At 38.9% G+C, this 21,887-nt stretch overlaps 30 non-coding genes across 30 annotated transcripts; all 30 read left to right on the forward strand.

The window, feature by feature from the left end:
• Positions 1 to 98: 98 nt before the first annotated feature.
• On the forward strand, positions 99 to 170 carry trnac-gca (transfer RNA cysteine (anticodon GCA)). The gene has a single exon. It is a non-coding gene; the product is annotated as a tRNA-Cys (tRNA).
• A 674-nt stretch (positions 171 to 844) lies between these two features.
• Positions 845 to 916, forward strand: trnac-gca (transfer RNA cysteine (anticodon GCA)). The gene has a single exon. It is a non-coding gene; the product is annotated as a tRNA-Cys (tRNA).
• A 1,050-nt stretch (positions 917 to 1,966) lies between these two features.
• trnac-gca (transfer RNA cysteine (anticodon GCA)) lies at positions 1,967 to 2,038 on the forward strand. Its single transcript has one exon. It is a non-coding gene; the product is annotated as a tRNA-Cys (tRNA).
• Positions 2,039 to 2,343: 305 nt separating this feature from the next.
• trnac-gca (transfer RNA cysteine (anticodon GCA)) lies at positions 2,344 to 2,415 on the forward strand. The gene has a single exon. It is a non-coding gene; the product is annotated as a tRNA-Cys (tRNA).
• A 674-nt stretch (positions 2,416 to 3,089) lies between these two features.
• trnac-gca (transfer RNA cysteine (anticodon GCA)) lies at positions 3,090 to 3,161 on the forward strand. Its single transcript has one exon. It is a non-coding gene; the product is annotated as a tRNA-Cys (tRNA).
• A 674-nt stretch (positions 3,162 to 3,835) lies between these two features.
• On the forward strand, positions 3,836 to 3,907 carry trnac-gca (transfer RNA cysteine (anticodon GCA)). The gene has a single exon. It is a non-coding gene; the product is annotated as a tRNA-Cys (tRNA).
• A 674-nt stretch (positions 3,908 to 4,581) lies between these two features.
• trnac-gca (transfer RNA cysteine (anticodon GCA)) lies at positions 4,582 to 4,653 on the forward strand. Its single transcript has one exon. It is a non-coding gene; the product is annotated as a tRNA-Cys (tRNA).
• Positions 4,654 to 4,957: 304 nt separating this feature from the next.
• Positions 4,958 to 5,029, forward strand: trnac-gca (transfer RNA cysteine (anticodon GCA)). Its single transcript has one exon. It is a non-coding gene; the product is annotated as a tRNA-Cys (tRNA).
• Positions 5,030 to 5,703: 674 nt separating this feature from the next.
• On the forward strand, positions 5,704 to 5,775 carry trnac-gca (transfer RNA cysteine (anticodon GCA)). The gene has a single exon. It is a non-coding gene; the product is annotated as a tRNA-Cys (tRNA).
• Positions 5,776 to 6,449: 674 nt separating this feature from the next.
• On the forward strand, positions 6,450 to 6,521 carry trnac-gca (transfer RNA cysteine (anticodon GCA)). Its single transcript has one exon. It is a non-coding gene; the product is annotated as a tRNA-Cys (tRNA).
• Positions 6,522 to 7,195: 674 nt separating this feature from the next.
• Positions 7,196 to 7,267, forward strand: trnac-gca (transfer RNA cysteine (anticodon GCA)). The gene has a single exon. It is a non-coding gene; the product is annotated as a tRNA-Cys (tRNA).
• A 305-nt stretch (positions 7,268 to 7,572) lies between these two features.
• trnac-gca (transfer RNA cysteine (anticodon GCA)) lies at positions 7,573 to 7,644 on the forward strand. The gene has a single exon. It is a non-coding gene; the product is annotated as a tRNA-Cys (tRNA).
• A 674-nt stretch (positions 7,645 to 8,318) lies between these two features.
• Positions 8,319 to 8,390, forward strand: trnac-gca (transfer RNA cysteine (anticodon GCA)). Its single transcript has one exon. It is a non-coding gene; the product is annotated as a tRNA-Cys (tRNA).
• A 305-nt stretch (positions 8,391 to 8,695) lies between these two features.
• trnac-gca (transfer RNA cysteine (anticodon GCA)) lies at positions 8,696 to 8,767 on the forward strand. Its single transcript has one exon. It is a non-coding gene; the product is annotated as a tRNA-Cys (tRNA).
• A 674-nt stretch (positions 8,768 to 9,441) lies between these two features.
• Positions 9,442 to 9,513, forward strand: trnac-gca (transfer RNA cysteine (anticodon GCA)). The gene has a single exon. It is a non-coding gene; the product is annotated as a tRNA-Cys (tRNA).
• Positions 9,514 to 9,817: 304 nt separating this feature from the next.
• Positions 9,818 to 9,889, forward strand: trnac-gca (transfer RNA cysteine (anticodon GCA)). Its single transcript has one exon. It is a non-coding gene; the product is annotated as a tRNA-Cys (tRNA).
• Positions 9,890 to 10,563: 674 nt separating this feature from the next.
• On the forward strand, positions 10,564 to 10,635 carry trnac-gca (transfer RNA cysteine (anticodon GCA)). Its single transcript has one exon. It is a non-coding gene; the product is annotated as a tRNA-Cys (tRNA).
• Positions 10,636 to 10,939: 304 nt separating this feature from the next.
• On the forward strand, positions 10,940 to 11,011 carry trnac-gca (transfer RNA cysteine (anticodon GCA)). Its single transcript has one exon. It is a non-coding gene; the product is annotated as a tRNA-Cys (tRNA).
• A 676-nt stretch (positions 11,012 to 11,687) lies between these two features.
• On the forward strand, positions 11,688 to 11,759 carry trnac-gca (transfer RNA cysteine (anticodon GCA)). Its single transcript has one exon. It is a non-coding gene; the product is annotated as a tRNA-Cys (tRNA).
• Positions 11,760 to 12,063: 304 nt separating this feature from the next.
• On the forward strand, positions 12,064 to 12,135 carry trnac-gca (transfer RNA cysteine (anticodon GCA)). Its single transcript has one exon. It is a non-coding gene; the product is annotated as a tRNA-Cys (tRNA).
• Positions 12,136 to 12,809: 674 nt separating this feature from the next.
• Positions 12,810 to 12,881, forward strand: trnac-gca (transfer RNA cysteine (anticodon GCA)). The gene has a single exon. It is a non-coding gene; the product is annotated as a tRNA-Cys (tRNA).
• A 674-nt stretch (positions 12,882 to 13,555) lies between these two features.
• trnac-gca (transfer RNA cysteine (anticodon GCA)) lies at positions 13,556 to 13,627 on the forward strand. The gene has a single exon. It is a non-coding gene; the product is annotated as a tRNA-Cys (tRNA).
• A 674-nt stretch (positions 13,628 to 14,301) lies between these two features.
• Positions 14,302 to 14,373, forward strand: trnac-gca (transfer RNA cysteine (anticodon GCA)). Its single transcript has one exon. It is a non-coding gene; the product is annotated as a tRNA-Cys (tRNA).
• A 1,422-nt stretch (positions 14,374 to 15,795) lies between these two features.
• trnac-gca (transfer RNA cysteine (anticodon GCA)) lies at positions 15,796 to 15,867 on the forward strand. Its single transcript has one exon. It is a non-coding gene; the product is annotated as a tRNA-Cys (tRNA).
• Positions 15,868 to 16,547: 680 nt separating this feature from the next.
• Positions 16,548 to 16,619, forward strand: trnac-gca (transfer RNA cysteine (anticodon GCA)). Its single transcript has one exon. It is a non-coding gene; the product is annotated as a tRNA-Cys (tRNA).
• A 304-nt stretch (positions 16,620 to 16,923) lies between these two features.
• trnay-gua (transfer RNA tyrosine (anticodon GUA)) lies at positions 16,924 to 16,996 on the forward strand. Its single transcript has one exon. It is a non-coding gene; the product is annotated as a tRNA-Tyr (tRNA).
• Positions 16,997 to 17,670: 674 nt separating this feature from the next.
• Positions 17,671 to 17,742, forward strand: trnac-gca (transfer RNA cysteine (anticodon GCA)). Its single transcript has one exon. It is a non-coding gene; the product is annotated as a tRNA-Cys (tRNA).
• Positions 17,743 to 19,910: 2,168 nt separating this feature from the next.
• Positions 19,911 to 19,982, forward strand: trnac-gca (transfer RNA cysteine (anticodon GCA)). The gene has a single exon. It is a non-coding gene; the product is annotated as a tRNA-Cys (tRNA).
• Positions 19,983 to 20,662: 680 nt separating this feature from the next.
• trnac-gca (transfer RNA cysteine (anticodon GCA)) lies at positions 20,663 to 20,734 on the forward strand. Its single transcript has one exon. It is a non-coding gene; the product is annotated as a tRNA-Cys (tRNA).
• A 304-nt stretch (positions 20,735 to 21,038) lies between these two features.
• On the forward strand, positions 21,039 to 21,111 carry trnay-gua (transfer RNA tyrosine (anticodon GUA)). Its single transcript has one exon. It is a non-coding gene; the product is annotated as a tRNA-Tyr (tRNA).
• The last annotated feature ends 776 nt before the right edge of the window (positions 21,112 to 21,887 follow it).

The following is a 21,887-nucleotide window of genomic DNA, read 5'->3' on the forward strand; positions in this document are numbered from 1 at the left end:
GTTTTCCAAGAGGGAGAGTTTTTGAAGAGGCAAAATAACTCTCCATCTAAAATGGCCCTTGTTAGACAGTTTATCCCTCTTATACAGTTTCTGACAGAGGGGGTATAGCTCAGTGGTAGAGCTTTTGACTGCAGATCACGAGGTCCCAGGTTCAAATCCTGGTGCCCCCTTGATGTCAAGTACTATCTAATTGTATCTTTAGAGTCGGAGTGCTCATTTTCAGGAGTTGTTACTCAATCTAAAATGTCCATCATTTGATGTTTTTTCTCTAAGTCAGACAGTTCCAAACAAAGGTGGAAGTGCGATAGACTTCAGATCAAGAGGACTCGGGTTCAAATCCTTTAGTGAACTTGAAATCAAATACTTTTTAATGTGTGCTTTCCAAGAGAGAGTGTTCTTTATTAGGTTATGTAGATCTCCATCTTAAATGTCCCTTATTAGACAATTTTTGGACATTTTTCCATTAGCGTGGGTAAAGCTCAGTGGTAGAGAATTTGACTGCAGATCAAGCGGTCCCAGTTTCAAATTCTGGTGCACCCTTAAAATCAAGTGCTTTCTAAGTGTATCTTGACGGTTAGAGTATTCTTTTTTAGATTATGTTACTCAATCTAAAATGTCCCTCATTTGATATTTTTTCTCTCAGTCTAACAGTACCAAACAGAGTGGGTAGTCTGCTGCTCTTGAGATCCAGAGGTGTCAGGTAATTTTTTTTTCTATCCACTTGAAATCAAATACATTACTGGTGTGTTTTCCAAGAGGGAGAGTTTTTGAAGAGGCAAAATAACTCTCCATCTAAAATGGCCCTTGTTAGACAGTTTATCCCTCTTATACAGTTTCTGACAGAGGGGGTATAGCTCAGTGGTAGAGCATTTGACTGCAGATCAAGAGGTCCCAGGTTCAAATCCTGGTGCCCCCTTGATGTCAAGTACTATCTAATTGTATCTTGAGAGATGGAGTGCTCATTTTCAGGTGTTGTTCCTCAATCTAAAATGTCCCTCATTTGATGTTTTTTCTCTCAGTCTAACAGTACCAAACAAAGGTGGAAGTGCGATAGACTTCAGATCAAGAGGACTCAGGTTCAAATCCTTTAGTGAACTTGAAATCAAATACTTTTTAATGTGTGCTTTCAAAGAGAGACTGTTCTTTAGTAGGTTATGTAGATCTCCATCTTAAATGTCCCTTATTAGACAATTTTTGGACATTTTTCCATTAGCGTGGGAAAAGCTCAGTGGTAGAGAATTTGACTGCAGATCAAGCGGTCCCAGTTTCAAATTCTGGTGCCCCCTTAAAATCAAGTGCTTTCTAAGTGTATCTTGACGGTTAGAGTATTCTTTTTTAGATTATGTTACTCAATCTAAAATGTCCCTCATTTGATGTTTTTTCTCTCAGTCTAACAGTACCAAACAGAGTGGGTAGTCTGCTGCTCTTGAGATTCAGAGGTGTCAGGCAATTTTTTTTTCTATCCACTTGAAATCAAATATATTAATGGTTTGTTTTCCAAGAGGGAGAATTTTTGAATAGGCAAAATAACTCTCCATCTAAAATGGCCCTTGTTAGACAGTTTTTCCCTCTTACACAGTTTCTGACAGAGGGGGTATAGCTCAGTGGTAGAGCATTTGACTGCAGATCAAGCGGTCCCAGTTTCAAATTCTGGTGCCCCCTTAAAATCAAGTGCTTTCTAAGTGTATCTTGACGGTTAGAGTATTCTTTTTTAGATTATGTTACTCAATCTAAAATGTCCCTCATTTGATATTTTTTCTCTCAGTCTAACAGTACCAAACAGAGTGGGTAGTCTGCTGCTCTTGAGATCCAGAGGTGTCAGGTAATTTTTTTTTCTATCCACTTGAAATCAAATACATTACTGGTGTGTTTTCCAAGAGGGAGAGTTTTTGAAGAGGCAAAATAACTCTCCATCTAAAATGGCCCTTGTTAGACAGTTTATCCCTCTTATACAGTTTCTGACAGAGGGGGTATAGCTCAGTGGTAGAGCATTTGACTGCAGATCAAGAGGTCCCAGGTTCAAATCCTGGTGCCCCCTTGATGTCAAGTACTATCTAATTGTATCTTGAGAGATGGAGTGCTCATTTTCAGGTGTTGTTCCTCAATCTAAAATGTCCCTCATTTGATGTTTTTTCTCTCAGTCTAACAGTACCAAACAAAGTGGGTAGTCTGCTGCTCTTGAGATTCGGAGGTGTCAGGTAATTCTTTTTTTCTATCCACTTGAAATCAAATACATTACTGGTGTGTTTTCCAAGAGGGAGAGTTTTTGAAGAGGCAAAATAACTCTCCATCTAAAATGGCCCTTGTTAGACAGTTTATCCCTCTTATACAGTTTCTGACAGAGGGGGTATAGCTCAGTGGTAGAGCATTTGACTGCAGATCAAGAGGTCCCAGGTTCAAATCCTGGTGCCCCCTTGATGTCAAGTGCAATCTAATTGTATCTTTAGAGTCGGAGTGCTCATTTTCAGGGGTTGTTACTCAATCTAAAATGTCCATCATTTGATGTTTTTTCTCTCAGTCAGACAGTTCCAAACAAAGGTGGAAGTGCGATAGACTTCAGATCAAGAGGACTCAGGTTCAAATCCTTTAGTGAACTTGAAATCAAATACTTTTTAATGTGTGCTTTCAAAGAGAGAGTGTTCTTTATTAGGTTATGTAGATCTCCATCTTAAATGTCCCTTATTAGACAATTTTTGGACATTTTTCCATTAGCGAGGGTAAAGCTCAGTGGTAGAGAATTTGACTGCAGATCAAGCGGTCCCAGTTTCAAATTCTGGTGCCCCCTTAAAATCAAGTGCTTTCTAAGTGTATCTTGACGGTTAGAGTATTCTTTTTTAGATTATGTTACTCAATCTAAAATGTCCCTCATTTGATATTTTTTCTCTCAGTCTAACATTACCAAACAGAGTGGGTAGACTGCTGCTCTTGAGATCCAGAGGTGTCAGGTAATTTTTTTTTCTATCCACTTGAAATCAAATACATTACTGGTGTGTTTTCCAAGAGGGAGAGTTTTTGAAGAGGCAAAATAACTCTCCATCTAAAATGGCCCTTGTTAGACAGTTTATCCCTCTTATACAGTTTCTGACAGAGGGGGTATAGCTCAGTGGTAGAGCATTTGACTGCAGATCAAGAGGTCCCAGGTTCAAATCCTGGTGCCCCCTTGATGTCAAGTGCAATCTAATTGTATCTTTAGAGTCGGAGTGCTCATTTTCAGGGGTTGTTACTCAATCTAAAATGTCCATCATTTGATGTTTTTTCTCTCAGTCAGACAGTTCCAAACAAAGGTGGAAGTGCGATAGACTTCAGATCAAGAGGACTCAGGTTCAAATCCTTTAGTGAACTTGAAATCAAATACTTTTTAATGTGTGCTTTCAAAGAGAGAGTGTTCTTTATTAGGTTATGTAGATCTCCATCTTAAATGTCCCTTATTAGACAATTTTTGGACATTTTTCCATTAGCGAGGGTAAAGCTCAGTGGTAGAGAATTTGACTGCAGATCAAGCGGTCCCAGTTTCAAATTCTGGTGCCCCCTTAAAATCAAGTGCTTTCTAAGTGTATCTTGACGGTTAGAGTATTCTTTTTTAGATTATGTTACTCAATCTAAAATGTCCCTCATTTGATATTTTTTCTCTCAGTCTAACATTACCAAACAGAGTGGGTAGACTGCTGCTCTTGAGATCCAGAGGTGTCAGGTAATTTTTTTTTCTATCCACTTGAAATCAAATACATTACTGGTGTGTTTTCCAAGAGGGAGAGTTTTTGAAGAGGCAAAATAACTCTCCATCTAAAATGGCCCTTGTTAGACAGTTTATCCCTCTTATACAGTTTCTGACAGAGGGGGTATAGCTCAGTGGTAGAGCATTTGACTGCAGATCAAGAGGTCCCAGGTTCAAATCCTGGTGCCCCCTTGATGTCAAGTACAATCTAATTGTATCTTTAGAGTCGGAGTGCTCATTTTCAGGGGTTGTTACTCAATCTAAAATGTCCATCATTTGATGTTTTTTCTCTCAGTCAGACAGTTCCAAACAAAGGTGGAAGTGCGATAGACTTCAGATCAAGAGGACTCAGGTTCAAATCCTTTAGTGAACTTGAAATCAAATACTTTTTAATGTGTGCTTTCAAAGAGAGAGTGTTCTTTATTAGGTTATGTAGATCTCCATCTTAAATGTCCCTTATTAGACAATTTTTGGACATTTTTCCATTAGCGAGGGTAAAGCTCAGTGGTAGAGAATTTGACTGCAGATCAAGCGGTCCCAGTTTCAAATTCTGGTGCCCCCTTAAAATCAAGTGCTTTCTAAGTGTATCTTGACGGTTAGAGTATTCTTTTTTAGATTATGTTACTCAATCTAAAATGTCCCTCATTTGATATTTTTTCTCTCAGTCTAACATTACCAAACAGAGTGGGTAGTCTGCTGCTCTTGAGATCCAGAGGTGTCAGGTAATTTTTTTTTCTATCCACTTGAAATCAAATACATTACTGGTGTGTTTTCCAAGAGGGAGAGTTTTTGAAGAGGCAAAATAACTCTCCATCTAAAATGGCCCTTGTTAGACAGTTTATCCCTCTTATACAGTTTCTGACAGAGGGGGTATAGCTCAGTGGTAGAGCATTTGACTGCAGATCAAGAGGTCCCAGGTTCAAATCCTGGTGCCCCCTTGATGTCAAGTACTATCTAATTGTATCTTGAGAGATGGAGTGCTCATTTTCAGGTGTTGTTCCTCAATCTAAAATGTCCCTCATTTGATGTTTTTTCTCTCAGTCTAACAGTACCAAACAGAGTGGGTAGTCTGCTGCTCTTGAGATTCGGAGGTGTCAGGTAATTTTTTTTTCTATCCACTTGAAATCAAATACATTACTGGTGTGTTTTACAAGAGGGAGAGTTTTTAAAGAGGCAAAATAACTCTCCATCTAAAATGGCCCTTGTTAGACAGTTTTTCCCTCTTACACAGTTTCTGACAGAGGGGGTATAGCTCAGTGGTAGAGCATTTGACTGCAGATCAAGAGGTCCCAGGTTCAAATCCTGGTGCCCCCTTGATGTCAAGTACTATCTAATTGAATCTTTAGAGTCGGAGTGCTCATTTTCAGGAGTTGTTACTCAATCTAAAATGTCCATCATTTGATGTTTTTTCTCTCAGTCAGACAGTTCCAAACAAAGGTGGAAGTGCGATAGACTTCAGATCAAGAGGACTCGGGTTCAAATCCTTTAGTGAACTTGAAATCAAATACTTTTTAATGTGTGCTTTCAAAGAGAGAGTGTTCTTTATTAGGTTATGTAGATCTCCATCTTAAATGTCCCTTATTAGACAATTTTTGGACATTTTTCCATTAGCGTGGGTAAAGCTCAGTGGTAGAGAATTTGACTGCAGATCAAGCGGTCCCAGTTTCAAATTCTGGTGCCCCCTTAAAATCAAGTGCTTTCTAAGTGTATCTTGACGGTTAGAGTATTCTTTTTTAGATTATGTTACTCAATCTAAAATGTCCCTCATTTGATATTTTTTCTCTCAGTCTAACAGTACCAAACAGAGTGGGTAGTCTGCTGCTCTTGAGATCCAGAGGTGTCAGGTAATTTTTTTTTCTATCCACTTGAAATCAAATACATTACTGGTGTGTTTTCCAAGAGGGAGAGTTTTTGAAGAGGCAAAATAACTCTCCATCTAAAATGGCCCTTGTTAGACAGTTTATCCCTCTTATACAGTTTCTGACAGAGGGGGTATAGCTCAGTGGTAGAGCTTTTGACTGCAGATCACGAGGTCCCAGGTTCAAATCCTGGTGTCCCCTTGATGTCAAGTACTATCTAATTGTATCTTTAGAGTCGGAGTGCTCATTTTCAGGAGTTGTTACTCAATCTAAAATGTCCATCATTTGATGTTTTTTCTCTAAGTCAGACAGTTCCAAACAAAGGTGGAAGTGCGATAGACTTCAGATCAAGAGGACTCGGGTTCAAATCCTTTAGTGAACTTGAAATCAAATACTTTTTAATGTGTGCTTTCCAAGAGAGAGTGTTCTTTATTAGGTTATGTAGATCTCCATCTTAAATGTCCCTTATTAGACAATTTTTGGACATTTTTCCATTAGCGTGGGTAAAGCTCAGTGGTAGAGAATTTGACTGCAGATCAAGCGGTCCCAGTTTCAAATTCTGGTGCACCCTTAAAATCAAGTGCTTTCTAAGTGTATCTTGACGGTTAGAGTATTCTTTTTTAGATTATGTTACTCAATCTAAAATGTCCCTCATTTGATATTTTTTCTCTCAGTCTAACAGTACCAAACAGAGTGGGTAGTCTGCTGCTCTTGAGATCCAGAGGTGTCAGGTAATTTTTTTTTCTATCCACTTGAAATCAAATACATTACTGGTGTGTTTTCCAAGAGGGAGAGTTTTTGAAGAGGCAAAATAACTCTCCATCTAAAATGGCCCTTGTTAGACAGTTTATCCCTCTTATACAGTTTCTGACAGAGGGGGTATAGCTCAGTGGTAGAGCATTTGACTGCAGATCAAGAGGTCCCAGGTTCAAATCCTGGTGCCTCCTTGATGTCAAGTACTATCTAATTGTATCTTGAGAGATGGAGTGCTCATTTTCAGGTGTTGTTCCTCAATCTAAAATGTCCCTCATTTGATGTTTTTTCTCTCAGTCAGACAGTTCCAAACAAAGGTGGAAGTGCGATAGACTTCAGATCAAGAGGACTCAGGTTCAAATCCTTTAGTGAACTTGAAATCAAATACTTTTTAATGTGTGCTTTCAAAGAGAGAGTGTTCTTTATTAGGTTATGTAGATCTCCATCTTAAATGTCCCTTATTAGACAATTTTTGGACATTTTTCCATTAGCGTGGGTAAAGCTCAGTGGTAGAGAATTTGACTGCAGATCAAGCGGTCCCAGTTTCAAATTCTGGTGCCCCCTTAAAATCAAGTGCTTTCTAAGTGTATCTTGACGGTTAGAGTATTCTTTTTTAGATTATGTTACTCAATCTAAAATGTCCCTCATTTGATATTTTTTCTCTCAGTCTAACAGTACCAAACAGAGTGGGTAGTCTGCTGCTCTTGAGATCCAGAGGTGTCAGGTAATTTTTTTTTCTATCCACTTGAAATCAAATACATTACTGGTGTGTTTTCCAAGAGGGAGAGTTTTTGAAGAGGCAAAATAACTCTCCATCTAAAATGGCCCTTGTTAGACAGTTTATCCCTCTTATACAGTTTCTGACAGAGGGGGTATAGCTCAGTGGTAGAGCATTTGACTGCAGATCAAGAGGTCCCAGGTTCAAATCCTGGTGCCCCCTTGATGTCAAGTACTATCTAATTGTATCTTGAGAGATGGAGTGCTCATTTTCAGGTGTTGTTCCTCAATCTAAAATGTCCCTCATTTGATGTTTTTTCTCTCAGTCTAACAGTACCAAACAGAGTGGGTAGTCTGCTGCTCTTGAGATTCGGAGGTGTCAGGTAATTCTTTTTTTCTATCCACTTGAAATCAAATACATTACTGGTGTGTTTTACAAGAGGGAGAGTTTTTGAAGAGGCAAAATAACTCTCCATCTAAAATGGCCCTTGTTAGACAGTTTATCCCTCTTATACAGTTTCTGACAGAGGGGGTATAGCTCAGTGGTAGAGCATTTGACTGCAGATCAAGAGGTCACAGGTTCAAATCCTGGTGCCCCCTTGATGTCAAGTACAATCTAATTGTATCTTTAGAGTCGGAGTGCTCATTTTCAGGGGTTGTTACTCAATCTAAAATGTCCATCATTTGATGTTTTTTCTCTCAGTCAGACAGTTCCAAACAAAGGTGGAAGTGCGATAGACTTCAGATCAAGAGGACTCAGGTTCAAATCCTTTAGTGAACTTGAAATCAAATACTGTTTAATGTGTGCTTTCAAAGAGAGAGTGTTCTTTATTAGGTTATGTAGATCTCCATCTTAAATGTCCCTTATTAGACAATTTTTGGACATTTTTCCATTAGCGAGGGTAAAGCTCAGTGGTAGAGAATTTGACTGCAGATCAAGCGGTCCCAGTTTCAAATTCTGGTGCCCCCTTAAAATCAAGTGCTTTCTAAGTGTATCTTGACGGTTAGAGTATTCTTTTTTAGATTATGTTACTCAATCTAAAATGTCCCTCATTTGATATTTTTTCTCTCAGTCTAACATTACCAAACAGAGTGGGTAGTCTGCTGCTCTTGAGATCCAGAGGTGTCAGGTAATTTTTTTTTCTATCCACTTGAAATCAAATACATTACTGGTGTGTTTTCCAAGAGGGAGAGTTTTTGAAGAGGCAAAATAACTCTCCATCTAAAATGGCCCTTGTTAGACAGTTTATCCCTCTTATACAGTTTCTGACAGAGGGGGTTTAGCTCAGTGGTAGAGCATTTGACTGCAGATCAAGAGGTCCCAGGTTCAAATCCTGGTGCCCCCTTGATGTCAAGTACTATCTAATTGTATCTTGAGAGATGGAGTGCTCATTTTCAGGTGTTGTTCCTCAATCTAAAATGTCCCTCATTTGATGTTTTTTCTCTCAGTCTAACAGTACCAAACAGAGTGGGTAGTCTGCTGCTCTTGAGATTCGGAGGTGTCAGGTAATTCTTTTTTTCTATCCACTTGAAATCAAATACATTACTGGTGTGTTTTACAAGAGGGAGAGTTTTTGAAGAGGCAAAATAACTCTCCATCTAAAATGGCCCTTGTTAGACAGTTTATCCCTCTTATACAGTTTCTGACAGAGGGTGTATAGCTCAGTGGTAGAGCATTTGACTGCAGATCAAGAGGTCCCAGGTTCAAATCCTGGTGCCCCCTTGATGTCAAGTACAATCTAATTGTATCTTTAGAGTCGGAGTGCTCATTTTCAGGGGTTGTTACTCAATCTAAAATGTCCATCATTTGATGTTTTTTCTCTCAGTCAGACAGTTCCAAACAAAGGTGGAAGTGCGATAGACTTCAGATCAAGAGGACTCAGGTTCAAATCCTTTAGTGAACTTGAAATCAAATACTTTTTAATGTGTGCTTTCAAAGAGAGAGTGTTCTTTATTAGGTTATGTAGATCTCCATCTTAAATGTCCCTTATTAGACAATTTTTGGACATTTTTCCATTAGCGAGGGTAAAGCTCAGTGGTAGAGAATTTGACTGCAGATCAAGCGGTCCCAGTTTCAAATTCTGGTGCCCCCTTAAAATCAAGTGCTTTCTAAGTGTATCTTGACGGTTAGAGTATTCTTTTTTAGATTATGTTACTCAATCTAAAATGTCCCTCATTTGATATTTTTTCTCTCAGTCTAACATTACCAAACAGAGTGGGTAGTCTGCTGCTCTTGAGATCCAGAGGTGTCAGGTAATTTTTTTTTCTATCCACTTGAAATCAAATACATTACTGGTGTGTTTTCCAAGAGGGAGAGTTTTTGAAGAGGCAAAATAACTCTCCATCTAAAATGGCCCTTGTTAGACAGTTTATCCCTCTTATACAGTTTCTGACAGAGGGGGTATAGCTCAGTGGTAGAGCATTTGACTGCAGATCAAGAGGTCCCAGGTTCAAATCCTGGTGCCCCCTTGATGTCAAGTACTATCTAATTGTATCTTGAGAGATGGAGTGATCATTTTCAGGTGTTGTTCCTCAATCTAAAATGTCCCTCATTTGATGTTTTTTCTCTCAGTCTAACAGTACCAAACAGAGTGGGTAGTCTGCTGCTCTTGAGATTCGGAGGAGTCAGGTAATTTTTTTTTCTATCCACTTGAAATCAAATACATTACTGGTGTGTTTTACAAGAGGGAGAGTTTTTAAAGAGGCAAAATAACTCTCCATCTAAAATGGCCCTTGTTAGACAGTTTTTCCCTCTTACACAGTTTCTGACAGAGGGGGTATAGCTCAGTGGTAGAGCATTTGACTGCAGATCAAGAGGTCCCAGGTTAAAATCCTGGTGCCCCCTTGATGTCAAGTACTATCTAATTGAATCTTTAGAGTCGGAGTGCTCATTTTCAGGAGTTGTTACTCAATCTAAAATGTCCATCATTTGATGTTTTTTCTCTCAGTCAGACAGTTCCAAACAAAGGTGGAAGTGCGATAGACTTCAGATCAAGAGGACTCGGGTTCAAATCCTTTAGTGAACTTGAAATCAAATACTTTTTAATGTGTGCTTTCAAAGAGAGAGTGTTCTTTATTAGGTTATGTAGATCTCCATCTTAAATGTCCCTTATTAGACAATTTTTGGACATTTTTCCATTAGCGTGGGTAAAGCTCAGTGGTAGAGAATTTGACTGCAGATCAAGCGGTCCCAGTTTCAAATTCTGGTGCCCCCTTAAAATCAAGTGCTTTCTAAGTGTATCTTGACGGTTAGAGTATTCTTTTTTAGATTATGTTACTCAATCTAAAATGTCCCTCATTTGATATTTTTTCTCTCAGTCTAACAGTACCAAACAGAGTGGGTAGTCTGCTGCTCTTGAGATCCAGAGGTGTCAGGTAATTTTTTTTTCTATCCACTTGAAATCAAATACATTACTGGTGTGTTTTCCAAGAGGGAGAGTTTTTGAAGAGGCAAAATAACTCTCCATCTAAAATGGCCCTTGTTAGACAGTTTATCCCTCTTATACAGTTTCTGACAGAGGGGGTATAGCTCAGTGGTACAGCTTTTGACTGCAGATCAAGAGGTCCCAGGTTCAAATCCTGGTGCCCCCTTGATGTCAAGTACTATCTAATTGTATCTTGAGAGATGGAGTGCTCATTTTCAGGTGTTGTTCCTCAATCTAAAATGTCCCTCATTTGATGTTTTTTCTCTCAGTCTAACAGTACCAAACAGAGTGGGTAGTCTGCTGCTCTTGAGATTCGGAGGTGTCAGGTAATTTTTTTTTCTATCCACTTGAAATCAAATACATTACTGGTGTGTTTTACAAGAGGGAGAGTTTTTGAAGAGGCAAAATAACTCTCCATCTAAAATGGCCCTTGTTAGACAGTTTTTCCCTCTTACACAGTTTCTGACAGAGGGGGTATAGCTCAGTGGTAGAGCATTTGACTGCAGATCAAGAGGTCCCAGGTTCTAATCCTGGTGCCCCCTTGATGTCAAGTGCTATCTAATTGTATCTTTACAGTTGGAGTGCTCATTTTCAGGGGTTGTTACTCAATCTAAAATGTCCATCATTTGATGTTTTTTCTCTCAGTCAGACAGTTCCAAACAAAGGTGGAAGTGCGATAGACTTCAGATCAAGAGGACTCAGGTTCAAATCCTTTAGTGAACTTGAAATCAAATACTTTTTAATGTGTGCTTTCAAAGAGAGAGTGTTCTTTATTAGGTTATGTAGATCTCCATCTTAAATGTCCCTTATTAGACAATTTTTGGACATTTTTCCATTAGCGTGGGAAAAGCTCAGTGGTAGAGAATTTGACTGCAGATCAAGCGGTCCCAGTTTCAAATTCTGGTGCACCCTTAAAATCAAGTGCTTTCTAAGTGTATCTTGACGGTTAGAGTATTCTTTTTTAGATTATGTTACTCAATCTAAAATGTTCCTCATTTGATGTTTTTTCTCTCAGTCTAACAGTACCAAACAGAGTGGGTAGTTTGCTGCTCTTGAGATCCAGAGGTGTCAGGTAATTTTTTTCTTTCTATCCACTTGAAATCAAATACATTACTGGTGTGTTTTCCAAGAGGGAGAGTTTTTGAAGAGGCAAAATAACTCTCCATCTAAAATGGCCCTTGTTAGACAGTTTTTTCCTCTTACACAATTTCTGTCAGAGGGGGTATAGCTCAGTGGCAGAGCATTTGACTGCAGATCAAGAGGTCCCAGGTTCAAATCCTGGTGCCCCCTTGATGTCAAGTACTAACTAATTGTATCTTGAGAGTCGGAGTGCTCATTTTTAGGAGTTGTTACTCAATCTAAAATGTCCCTCATTTGATGTTTTTTCTCTCAGTCTAACAGTACAAAACAGAGTGGGTAGTGTGCTACTCTTGAGATTCAGAGGTGTCAGGTAATTTTTTTTTCTATCCACTTGAAATCAAATACATTACTGGTGTGTTTTACAAGAGGGAGAGTTTTTGAAGAGGCAAAATAACTCTCCATCTAAAATCGCCCTTGTTAGACAGTTTTTCCCTCTTACACAGTGTCTGACAGAGGGGGTATAGCTCAGTGGTAGAGCATTTGACTGCAGATCAAGAGGTCCCAGGTTAAAATCCTGGTGCCCCCTTGATGTCAAGTACTAACTAATTGTATCTTGAGAGTCGGAGTGCTCATTTTCAGGAGTTGTTACTCAATCTAAAATGTCCATCATTTGATGTTTTTTCTCTCAGTCAGACAGTTCCAAACAAAGGTGGAAGTGCGATAGACTTCAGATCAAGAGGACTCAGGTTCAAATCCTTTAGTGAACTTGAAATCAAATACTTTTTAATGTGTGCTTTCAAAGAGAGAGTGTTCTTTATTAGGTTATGTAGATCTCCATCTTAAATGTCCCTTATTAGACAATTTTTGGACATTTTTCCATTAGCGTGGGAAAAGCTCAGTGGTAGAGAATTTGACTGCAGATCAAGCGGTCCCAGTTTCAAATTCTGGTGCCCCCTTAAAATCAAGTGCTTTCTAAGTGTATCTTGACGGTTAGAGTATTCTTTTTTAGATTATGTTACTCAATCTAAAATGTCCCTCATTTGATGTTTTTTCTCTCAGTCTAACAGTACCAAACAGAGTGGGTAGTCTGCTGCTCTTGAGATCCAGAGGTGTCAGGTAATTTTTTTTTCTATCCACTTGAAATCAAATACATTACTGGTGTGTTTTCCAAGAGGGAGAGTTTTTGAAGAGGCAAAATAACTCTCCATCTAAAATGGCCCTTGTTAGACAGTTTTTTCCTCTTACACAGTTTCTGACAGAGGGGATATAGCTCAGTGGCAGAGCATTTGACTGCAGATCAAGAGGTCCCAGGTTCAAATCCTGGTTCCCCCTTGATGTCAAGTACTAACTAATTGTATCTTGAGAGTCGGAGTGCTCATTTTCAGGAGTTGTTACTCAATCTAAAATGTCCATCGTTTGATGTTTTTTCTCTCAGTCAGACAGTTCCAAACAAAGGTGGAAGTGCGATAGACTTCAGATCAAGAGGACTCAGGTTCAAATCCTTTAGTGAACTTGAAATCAAATACTTTTTAATGTGTGCTTTCAAAGAGAGAGTGTTCTTTATTAGGTTATGTAGATCTCCATCTTAAATGTCCCTTATTAGACAATTTTTGGACATTTTTCCATTAGCGTGGGAAAAGCTCAGTGGTAGAGAATTTGACTGCAGATCAAGCGGTCCCAGTTTCAAATTCTGGTGCCCCCTTAAAATCAAGTGCTTTCTAAGTGTATCTTGACGGTTAGAGTATTCTTTTTTAGATTATGTTACTCAATCTAAAATGTCCCTCATTTGATGTTTTTTCTCTCAGTCTAGCAGTACCAAACAGAGTGGGTTGTCTGCTGCTCTTGAGATCCAGAGGTGTCAGGTAATTTTTTTTTCTATCCACTTGAAATCAAATACATTACTGGTGTGTTTTACAAGAGGGAGAGTTTTTGAAGAGGCAAAATAACTCTCCATCTAAAATCGCCCTTGTTAGACAGTTTTTCCCTCTTACACAGTGTCTGACAGAGGGGGTATAGCTCAGTGGTAGAGCATTTGACTGCAGATCAAGAGGTCCCAGGTTAAAATCCTGGTGCCCCCTTGATGTCAAGTACTAACTAATTGTATCTTGAGAGTCGGAGTGCTCATTTTCAGGAGTTGTTACTCAATCTAAAATGTCCATCATTTGATGTTTTTTCTCTCAGTCAGACAGTTCCAAACAAAGGTGGAAGTGCGATAGACTTCAGATCAAGAGGACTCAGGTTCAAATCCTTTAGTGAACTTGAAATCAAATACTTTTTAATGTGTGCTTTCAAAGAGAGAGTGTTCTTTATTAGGTTATGTAGATCTCCATCTTAAATGTCCCTTATTAGACAATTTTTGGACATTTTTCCATTAGCGTGGGAAAAGCTCAGTGGTAGAGAATTTGACTGCAGATCAAGCGGTCCCAGTTTCAAATTCTGGTGCCCCCTTAAAATCAAGTGCTTTCTAAGTGTATCTTGACGGTTAGAGTATTCTTTTTTAGATTATGTTACTCAATCTAAAATGTCCCTCATTTGATGTTTTTTCTCTCAGTCTAACAGTACCAAACAGAGTGGGTAGTCTGCTGCTCTTGAGATCCAGAGGTGTCAGGTAATTTTTTTTTCTATCCACTTGAAATCAAATACATTACTGGTGTGTTTTCCAAGAGGGAGAGTTTTTGAAGAGGCAAAATAACTCTCCATCTAAAATGGCCCTTGTTAGACAGTTTTTTCCTCTTATACAGTTTCTGACAGAGGGGGAATAGCTCAGTGGTAGAGCATTTGACTGCAGATCAATAGGTCCCAGGTTCAAATCCTGGTGCCCCCTTGATGTCAAGTACTATCTAATTGTATCTTGAGAGTCGGAGTGCTCATTTTCAGGAGTTGTTACTCAATCTAAAATGTCCATCGTTTGATGTTTTTTCTCTCAGTCAGACAGTTCCAAACAAAGGTGGAAGTGCGATAGACTTCAGATCAAGAGGACTCAGGTTCAAATCCTTTAGTGAACTTGAAATCAAATACTTTTTAATGTGTGCTTTCAAAGAGAGAGTGTTCTTTATTAGGTTATGTAGATCTCCATCTTAAATGTCCCTTATTAGACAATTTTTGGACATTTTTCCATTAGCGTGGGAAAAGCTCAGTGGTAGAGAATTTGACTGCAGATCAAGCGGTCCCAGTTTCAAATTCTGGTGCCCCCTTAAAATCAAGTGCTTTCTAAGTGTATCTTGACGGTTAGAGTATTCTTTTTTAGATTATGTTACTCAATCTAAAATGTCCCTCATTTGATGTTTTTTCTCTCAGTCTAGCAGTACCAAACAGAGTGGGTTGTCTGCTGCTCTTGAGATCCAGAGGTGTCAGGTAATTTTTTTTTCTATCCACTTGAAATCAAATACATTACTGGTGTGTTTTACAAGAGGGAGAGTTTTTGAAGAGGCAAAATAACTCTCCATCTAAAATGGCCCTTGTTAGACAGTTTTTCCCTCTTACACAGTTTATGACAAATGGGGTATAGCTCAGTGGTAGAGCATTTGACTGCAGATCAAGAGGTCCCAGGTTCAAATCCTGATGCCCCCTTGATCTCAAGTGCTATCTAATTGTATCTTTAGCGTCGGAGTGCTCATTTTCAGGAGTTGTTACTCAATCTAAAATGTCCATCATTTGATGTTTTTTCTCTCAGTCAGACAGTTCCAAACAAAGGTGGAAGTGCGATAGACTTCAGATCAAGAGGACCCAGGTTCAAATCCTTTAGTGAACTTGAAATCAAATACTTTTTAATGTGTGCTTTCAAAGAGAGAGTGTTCTTTATTAGGTTATGTAGATCTCCATCTTAAATGTCCCTTATTGGACAATTTTTGGACATTCTTCCATTTGCGTGGGTAAAGCTCAGTGGTAGAGAATTTGACTGCAGATCAAGCGGTCCCAGTTTCAAATTCTGGTGCCCCCTTAAAATCAAGTGCTTTCTAAGTGTATCTTGACGGTTAGAGTATTCTTTTTTAGATTATGTTACTCAATCTAAAATGTCCCTCATTTGATGTTTTTTCTCTCAGTCTAACAGTACCAAACAGAGTGGGTAGTCTGCTGCTCTTGAGATCCAGAGGTGTCAGGTAATTTTTTTTCTTCTATCCACTTGAAATCAACTACATTACTGGTGTGTTTTCCAAGAGGGAGAGTTTTTTGAAGAGGCAAAATAACTCTCCATCTAAAATGGCCCTTGTTAGACAGTTTATTACTTTATACAGGTTCTGACAGAGCGGGTATAGCTCAGTGGTAGAGCATTTGACTGCAGATCAAGAGGTCCCAGGTTCAAATCCTGGTGCCCCCTTGATGTCAAGTACTATCTAATTGTATCTTTAGAGTCGGAGTGCTCATTTTCAGGAGTTGTTACTCAATCTAAAATGTCCCTCATTTGATGTTTTTTCTCTCAGTCTAACAGTACCAAACAGAGTGGGTAGTCTGCTGCTCTGGAGATTCAGAGGTGTCAGGCAATTTTTTTTTCTATCCACTTGAAATCAAATACATTACTGGTGTGTTTTACAAGAGGGAGAGTTTTTGAAGAGGCAAAATAACTCTCCGTCTAAAATGGCCCTTGTTAGACAGTTTTTCCCTCTTACACAGTTTCTGACAGAGTGGGTATAGCTCAGTGGTAGAGCATTTGACTGCAGATCAAGCGGTCCCACTTTCAAATTCTGGTGCCCCCTTAAAATCAAGTGCTTTCTAAGTGTATCTTGACGGTTTGAGTATTCTTTTTTAGATTATGTTACTCAATCTAAAATGTTCCTCATCTGATGTTTTTTCTCTCAGTCTAACAGTACCAAACAGAGTGGGTAGTCTGCTGCTCTTGAGATCCAGAGGTGTCAGGTAATTTTTTTTTTCTATCCACTTGAAATCAAATACATTACTGGTGTGTTTTCCAAGAGGGAGAGTTTTTGAAGAGGCAAAATAACTCTCCATATAAAATGACCCTTGTTAGACAGTTTTTCCCTCTTACACAGTTTCTGACAGAGGGGTATAGCTCGGTGGTAGAGCATTTGACTGCAGATCAAGAGGTCCCAGGTTCAAGTCCTGGTGCCCCCTTAATGTCAAGTACTATCTAATTGTATCTTTAGAGTCAGAGTGCTCATTTTTAGGAGTTGATACTCAATTTAAAATGTCCCTCATTTGATGTTTTTTCTCTCAGTCTAACAGTACCAAACAGAGTGGGTAGTCTGCTACTCTTGAAATTCAGAGGTGTCAGGTAACTTTTTTTTCTATCCACTTGAAATCAAATACATTACTGGTGTGTTTTCCAAGAGGGAGAGTTTTTGAAGAGGCAAAATAACTCTCCATCTAAAATGGCCCTTGTTAGACAGTTTATCCCTCTTATACAGTTTCTGACAGAGGGGGTATAGCTCAGTGGTAGAGCATTTGACTGTAGATCATAGAGGTCCCAGGTTCAAATCCTGGTGCCCCCTTGATGTCAAGTACTATCTAATTGTATCTTTAGAGTCGGAGTGCTCATTTTCAGGAGTTGTTACTCAATCTAAAATGTCCATCATTTGAGGTTTTTTCTCTCAGTCAGACAGTTCCAAACAAAGGTGGAAGTGCGATAGACTTCAGATCAAGAGGACTCAGGTTCAAATCCTTTAGTGAACTTGAAATCAAATACTTTTTAATGTGTGCTTTCAAAGAGAGAGTGTTCTTTATTAGGTTATGTAGATCTCCATCTTAAATGTCCCTTATTAGACAATTTTTGGACATTTTTCCATTAGCGTGGGAAAAGCTCAGTGGTAGAGAATTTGACTGCAGATCAAGCGGTCCCAGTTTCAAATTCTGGTGCCCCCTTAAAATCAAGTGCTTTCTAAGTGTATCTTGACGGTTAGAGTATTCTTTTTTAGATTATGTTACTCAATCTAAAATGTCCCTCATTTGATGTTTTTTCTCTCAGTCTAACAGTACCAAACAGAGTGGGTAGTCTGCTGCTCTTGAGATCCAGAGGTGTCAGGTAATTTTTTTTTCTATCCACTTGAAATCAAATACATTACTGGTGTGTTTTCCAAGAGGGAGAGTTTTTGAAGAGGCAAAATAACTCTCCATCTAAAATGGCCCTTGTTAGACAGTTTTTTCCTCTTATACAGTTTCTGACAGAGGGGGAATAGCTCAGTGGTAGAGCATTTGACTGCAGATCAATAGGTCCCAGGTTCAAATCCTGGTGCCCCCTTGATGTCAAGTACTATCTAATTGTATCTTGAGAGTCGGAGTGCTCATTTTCAGGAGTTGTTACTCAATCTAAAATGTCCATCGTTTGATGTTTTTTCTCTCAGTCAGACAGTTCCAAACAAAGGTGGAAGTGCGATAGACTTCAGATCAAGAGGACTCAGGTTCAAATCCTTTAGTGAACTTGAAATCAAATACTTTTTAATGTGTGCTTTCAAAGAGAGAGTGTTCTTTATTAGGTTATGTAGATCTCCATCTTAAATGTCCCTTATTAGACAATTTTTGGACATTTTTCCATTAGCGTGGGAAAAGCTCAGTGGTAGAGAATTTGACTGCAGATCAAGCGGTCCCAGTTTCAAATTCTGGTGCCCCCTTAAAATCAAGTGCTTTCTAAGTGTATCTTGACGGTTAGAGTATTCTTTTTTAGATTATGTTACTCAATCTAAAATGTCCCTCATTTGATGTTTTTTCTCTCAGTCTAGCAGTACCAAACAGAGTGGGTTGTCTGCTGCTCTTGAGATCCAGAGGTGTCAGGTAATTTTTTTTTCTATCCACTTGAAATCAAATACATTACTGGTGTGTTTTACAAGAGGGAGAGTTTTTGAAGAGGCAAAATAACTCTCCATCTAAAATGGCCCTTGTTAGACAGTTTTTCCCTCTTACACAGTTTGTGACAAATGGGGTATAGCTCAGTGGTAGAGCATTTGACTGCAGATCAAGAGGTCCCAGGTTCAAATCCTGATGCCCCCTTGATCTCAAGTGCTATCTAATTGTATCTTTAGAGTCGGAGTGCTCATTTTCAGGAGTTGTTACTCAATCTAAAATGTCCATCATTTGATGTTTTTTCTCTCAGTCAGACAGTTCCAAACAAAGGTGGAAGTGCGATAGACTTCAGATCAAGAGGACCCAGGTTCAAATCCTTTAGTGAACTTGAAATCAAATACTTTTTAATGTGTGCTTTCAAAGAGAGAGTGTTCTTTATTAGGTTATGTAGATCTCCATCTTAAATGTCCCTTATTGGACAATTTTTGGACATTCTTCCATTTGCGTGGGTAAAGCTCAGTGGTAGAGAATTTGACTGCAGATCAAGCGGTCCCAGTTTCAAATTCTGGTGCCCCCTTAAAATCAAGTGCTTTCTAAGTGTATCTTGACGGTTAGAGTATTCTTTTTTAGATTATGTTACTCAATCTAAAATGTCCCTCATTTGATGTTTTTTCTCTCAGTCTAGCAGTACCAAACAGAGTGGGTTGTCTGCTGCTCTTGAGATCCAGAGGTGTCAGGTAATTTTTTTTTCTATCCACTTGAAATCAAATACATTACTGGTGTGTTTTCCAAGAGGGAGAGTTTTTGAAGAGGCAAAGTAACTCTCCATCTAAAATGGCCCTTGTTAGACAGTTTATCCCTCTTATACAGTTTCTGACAGAGGTGGTATAGCTCAGTGGTAGAGCATTTGACTGCAGATAAAGAGGTCCCAAGTTCAAATCCTGGTTCCCCCTTGATCTCAAGTATTATCTAATTGTATCTTTAGAGTCGGAGTGCTCATTTTCAGGAGTTGTTACTCAATCTAAAATGTCCATCATTTGAGGTTTTTTCTCTCAGTCAGACAGTTCCAAACAAAGGTGGAAGTGCGATAGACTTCAGATCAAGAGGACTCAGGTTCAAATCCTTTAGTGAACTTGAAATCAAATACTTTTTAATGTGTGCTTTCAAAGAGAGAGTGTTCTTTATTAGGTTATGTAGATCTCCATCTTAAATGTCCCTTATTAGACAATTTTTGGACATTTTTCCATTAGCGTGGGAAAAGCTCAGTGGTAGAGAATTTGACTGCAGATCAAGCGGTCCCAGTTTCAAATTCTGGTGCCCCCTTAAAATCAAGTGCTTTCTAAGTGTATCTTGACGGTTAGAGTATTCTTTTTTAGATTATGTTACTCAATCTAAAATGTCCCTCATTTGATGTTTTTTCTCTCAGTCTAACAGTACCAAACAGAGTGGGTAGTCTGCTGCTCTTGAGATCCAGAGGTGTCAGGTAATTTTTTTTCTTCTATCCACTTGAAATCAACTACATTACTGGTGTGTTTTCCAAGAGGGAGAGTTTTTTGAAGAGGCAAAATAACTCTCCATCTAAAATGGCCCTTGTTAGACAGTTTATTACTTTATACAGGTTCTGACAGAGCGGGTATAGCTCAGTGGTAGAGCATTTGACTGCAGATCAAGAGGTCCCAGGTTCAAATCCTGGTGCCCCCTTGATGTCAAGTACTATCTAATTGTATCTTTAGAGTCGGAGTGCTCATTTTCAGGAGTTGTTACTCAATCTAAAATGTCCCTCATTTGATGTTTTTTCTCTCAGTCTAACAGTACCAAACAGAGTGGGTAGTCTGCTGCTCTGGAGATTCAGAGGTGTCAGGCAATTTTTTTTTCTATCCACTTGAAATCAAATACATTACTGGTGTGTTTTACAAGAGGGAGAGTTTTTGAAGAGGCAAAATAACTCTCCGTCTAAAATGGCCCTTGTTAGACAGTTTTTCCCTCTTACACAGTTTCTGACAGAGTGGGTATAGCTCAGTGGTAGAGCATTTGACTGCAGATCAAGCGGTCCCACTTTCAAATTCTGGTGCCCCCTTAAAATCAAGTGCTTTCTAAGTGTATCTTGACGGTTTGAGTATTCTTTTTTAGATTATGTTACTCAATCTAAAATGTTCCTCATCTGATGTTTTTTCTCTCAGTCTAACAGTACCAAACAGAGTGGGTAGTCTGCTGCTCTTGAGATCCAGAGGTGTCAGGTAATTTTTTTTTTCTATCCACTTGAAATCAAATACATTACTGGTGTGTTTTCCAAGAGGGAGAGTTTTTGAAGAGGCAAAATAACTCTCCATATAAAATGACCCTTGTTAGACAGTTTTTCCCTCTTACACAGTTTCTGACAGAGGGGTATAGCTCGGTGGTAGAGCATTTGACTGCAGATCAAGAGGTCCCAGGTTCAAGTCCTGGTGCCCCCTTAATGTCAAGTACTATCTAATTGTATCTTTAGAGTCAGAGTGCTCATTTTTAGGAGTTGATACTCAATTTAAAATGTCCCTCATTTGATGTTTTTTCTCTCAGTCTAACAGTACCAAACAGAGTGGGTAGTCTGCTACTCTTGAGATTCAGAGGTGTCAGGTAACTTTTTTTTCTATCCACTTGAAATCAAATACATTACTGGTGTGTTTTCCAAGAGGGAGAGTTTTTGAAGAGGCAAAATAACTCTCCATCTAAAATGGCCCTTGTTAGACAGTTTATCCCTCTTATACAGTTTCTGACAGAGGGGGTATAGCTCAGTGGTAGAGCATTTGACTGTAGATCATAGAGGTCCCAGGTTCAAATCCTGGTGCCCCCTTGATGTCAAGTACTATCTAATTGTATCTTTAGAGTCGGAGTGCTCATTTTCAGGAGTTGTTACTCAATCTAAAATGTCCATCATTTGAGGTTTTTTCTCTCAGTCAGACAGTTCCAAACAAAGGTGGAAGTGCGATAGACTTCAGATCAAGAGGACTCAGGTTCAAATCCTTTAGTGAACTTGAAATCAAATACTTTTTAATGTGTGCTTTCAAAGAGAGAGTGTTCTTTATTAGGTTATGTAGATCTCCATCTTAAATGTCCCTTATTAGACAATTTTTGGACATTTTTCCAATAGCGTGGGAAAAGCTCAGTGGTAGAGAATTTGACTGCAGATCAAGCGGTCCCAGTTTCAAATTCTGGTGCCCCCTTAAAATCAAGTGCTTTCTAAGTGTATCTTGACGGTTAGAGTATTCTTTTTTAGATTATGTTACTCAATCTAAAATGTTCCTCATTTGATGTTTTTTCTCTCAGTCTAACAGTACCAAACAGAGTGGGTAGTCTGCTGCTCTGGAGATTCAGAGGTGTCAGGCAATTTTTTTTTCTATCCACTTGAAATCAAATACATTACTGGTGTGTTTTACAAGAGGGAGAGTTTTTGAAGAGGCAAAATAACTCTCCGTCTAAAATGGCCCTTGTTAGACAGTTTTTCCCTCTTACACAGTTTCTGACAGAGGGGGTATAGCTCAGTGGTAGAGCATTTGACTGCAGATCAAGCGGTCCCACTTTCAAATTCTGGTGCCCCCTTAAAATCAAGTGCTTTCTAAGTGTATCTTG

The sequence above is a fragment of the Salvelinus fontinalis genome, chromosome 29 (assembly GCF_029448725.1).
Source record: "Salvelinus fontinalis isolate EN_2023a chromosome 29, ASM2944872v1, whole genome shotgun sequence".
Lineage (NCBI taxonomy): Eukaryota > Metazoa > Chordata > Actinopteri > Salmoniformes > Salmonidae > Salvelinus > Salvelinus fontinalis.